The sequence below is a fragment of the Urocitellus parryii genome, unplaced genomic scaffold (genome assembly GCF_045843805.1).
Source record: "Urocitellus parryii isolate mUroPar1 unplaced genomic scaffold, mUroPar1.hap1 Scaffold_49, whole genome shotgun sequence".
Lineage (NCBI taxonomy): Eukaryota > Metazoa > Chordata > Mammalia > Rodentia > Sciuridae > Urocitellus > Urocitellus parryii.
In genome coordinates this window covers 4,664,226-4,667,310 of record NW_027554054.1, presented here as the reverse complement: position 1 = coordinate 4,667,310, position 3,085 = coordinate 4,664,226, and the positions used below count along the sequence as shown (strand labels likewise).

The following is a 3,085-nucleotide window of genomic DNA, read 5'->3' as shown; positions in this document are numbered from 1 at the left end:
AGAAGAAGATCACCATTAAACAGAGTCGAGAGGGGGGAGGGAAAGAGAGAAAGAAGGGAAATTGCATGGTAAAGGAGACCCTCATTGTTATACAAAATTACATATAAGAGGAAGTGAGGGGAAAGGGGAAAAATAATAGAGAGAAATGAATAACAGTAGATGGGGTTGAGATAGAAGATGGGAGGAGAGGGGAGGGGAGGTAAGGGGGATAGTAGAGGATAGGCAGGGCAGCAGAATACAATAGACACTAGTATGGTAGTATGTAAAAAATGTGGATGTGGAACAGATGTGAATCTGCAATATGTATATTGGGTAAAAATGGGAGTTCATAATCTGCTTGAATCAAATGTATGAAATATGATATGTCTGAGAGAATGAGGGGGAAGGAGAGAAAATGGCGTCCACAGATTACAGTTCCTACAGCCAAGTTGCAGCCCAGCAGGGCTACAGTGCTTACAGTGCCTAGGCAACTCAAGGATATGCACAGACCACCCAGGCATATTGGCAACAAAGCTATGGAACTTATGGACAGCCTACTGATGTCAGCTATACCCAGGCTCAGACCAGTGCCACCTATGGGCAGACTGCATATGCAACTTCTTATGGAAAGCCTCCCACTGGTTATACTACCCCAACTGCCCCCCAGGCATACAGCCAGCCTGTCCAGGGGTACGGCACTGGTGCTTATGACACCACCACCACTACCGTCACCACCACCCAGGCCTCCTATGCAGCCCAGTCTGCATATGGGACTCAGCCTGCTTACCCTGGCTATGGGCAACAGCCAGCAGCCACTGCACCTTTAAGACCGCAGGATGGTAACAAGCCCGCTGAGACTAGTCAACCTCAGTCTAGCACAGGAGGTTATAACCAGCCTAGTCTAGGATACGGACAGAGTAACTACAGTTATCCCCAGTTTCCTGGGAGCTACCCAATGCAGCCAGTTACCGCGCCTCCATCCTCTCCTCCTACCAGCTATTCCTCTACACAGCCGACTATTTATGTTCAGAGCAGTTACTCTCAGCAGAACACCTATGGGCAACCGAGCAGCTATGTTCAGCAGAGTAGCTATGGTCAACAAAGCAGCTATGGGCAGCAGCCTCCCACTAGTTACCCCCCGCCCCCAGACTGGATCCTACAGCCAGGCACCAAGTCAATATAGCCAACAGAGCATCAGCTAAGGGTAGCAGAGTTCATTCCGACAGGACCACCCCAGTAGCATGGGTGTTTATAGGCAGGAGTCTGGAGGATTTTCTGGACCAGGAGAGAACCGGAGCATGAGTGGCCCTGATAACCGGGGCAGGGGAAGAGGGGGATTTGATTGTGGAGGCATGAGCAGAGGTGGTCGGGAAATGGGCAGCGCTGGAGAGCGAAGTGGCTTCAATAAGCCTGGACCACCCATGTTTGAAGGACCAGATCTTGATCTAGGCCCTCCAGTAGATCCTGATGAAGACTCTGACAACAATGCAGTTTATGTGCAAGGATTAAATGACAATGTGACTCTTGATGATCTGGCAGATTTCTTTAAGCAGTGTGGGGTTGTTAAGATGAATAAGAGAACTGGGCAACCCATGATCCACATCTACCTGGACAAGGAAACAGGAAAGCCCAAAGGTGATGCCACAGTGTCCTATGAAGACCCGCCAACTGCAAAGGCTGCGGTGGAGTGGTTTGATGGAAAAGATTTTCAAGGAAGCAAACTAAAATTCACTCTTGCTCTAAAGAAGCCTCCCATGAACAGCATGTGGGGTGGCAGGCCACCTCGTGAGGGCAGAGGGAGGTCCAGGCGACCCAGGTGGTCCTGGGGGACCCATGGGTCGAATGGGAGGCCGTGGAGGAGACAGAGGAGGCTTTTCCCCCAAGAGGGCCACGGGGTTCCCGAGGGAATCCCTCTGGAGGAGGAAACATCCAGCACCGAGCTGGGGACTGGCAATATACCAATCTGGATTGTGGAAACCAGAACTTTGCCTGGAGAACAGAATGCAACCTGTGTAAGGCCCCGAAGCCTAAGGGCTTTCTTCCACCACCCTTCCCACCCCCAGGTGGTGACCGTGGAAAAGGTGGCCCTGGTGGCACGCGGGGAGGAAGAGGTGGCCTCATGGACCACGGTGGTCCTGGAGGAATGTTCAGAGGTGGCCGTGGTGGAGACAGGGGTGGCTTCCGTGGTGTCCATGGCATGGACCGAGGTGGCTTTGGTGGAGGAAGACGAGGTGGTCCAGGGGGCCCCTTGGACCTTTAATGGAGGAGATGGGAGGAAGAAGAGGTGGACGTGGAGGACCTGGAAAAATGGGTAAAGACGAGCACAGTCAGGAACGCAGAGATCGGCCCTACTAGACACAGACCCCACAGAGCTGCATTGACTACCAGATTTATTTTTTAAACCAGAAAATGTTTTAAATTTATAATTCCATATTTGTAATGTTGACCACAACATTATGATTTTTTCTTGTCTGTACTTTAGTATTTTTCACCACTTGTGAAGAAACATTAAAACAAGTTAAATGGTAGTGTGCTGAGTTTTTTTTCCTTCTTTTAAAAATAGTTGTTGAAGATTTAACAATGGGAACCCCTGTGAGCATGCTCAGTATCAATGTGGAGTATCAAGAGGGCCTCTAACTGTAACAGTGTTCATGGTTGTGATTTTTTTTTAATAAAATTCCAAATGTTTATAATAAAACGAAATATGTCAAGAGCTTTGTAATGTTTTGAACAACTAATAATTAAAAAAAGAATAAAAAAAAGATATCTCAAATACCAAGGGAGTTTAGGAGTTAGAATTTTTTTTCTTTCAGTATACAGGTAGTAAAATAGGGCAAAAGAGAAAATGTGAAGCATAAATATATTAAGTAATATGCAAAATAGTCACCAAAATATTTATTACAGAAAAATCATATCTGCAGAAATGGTTCAAAAGAAGCCGTCTTTTTGTCAGGAGTAAACATTTGGACAGGAATGGAAGTTGTGGTTCTCTTTTTAAGTAGTTTTACTCCTAGTGAATAATTTTTACACTATTTCTGCATTTTACTGGTTGGAATTAATTATAATTCATATATCTGTGGAAAAAGTACTGAATGCAGAAAAATAT

The 3,085-nt window shown here is 46.6% G+C and overlaps 1 pseudogene; it reads left to right on the top strand.

Moving 5' to 3' along the window:
* Positions 1-394: 394 nt before the first annotated feature.
* LOC144252655 (RNA-binding protein EWS-like) lies at positions 395-2,334 on the top strand (annotated as a pseudogene).
* The last annotated feature ends 751 nt before the right edge of the window (positions 2,335-3,085 follow it).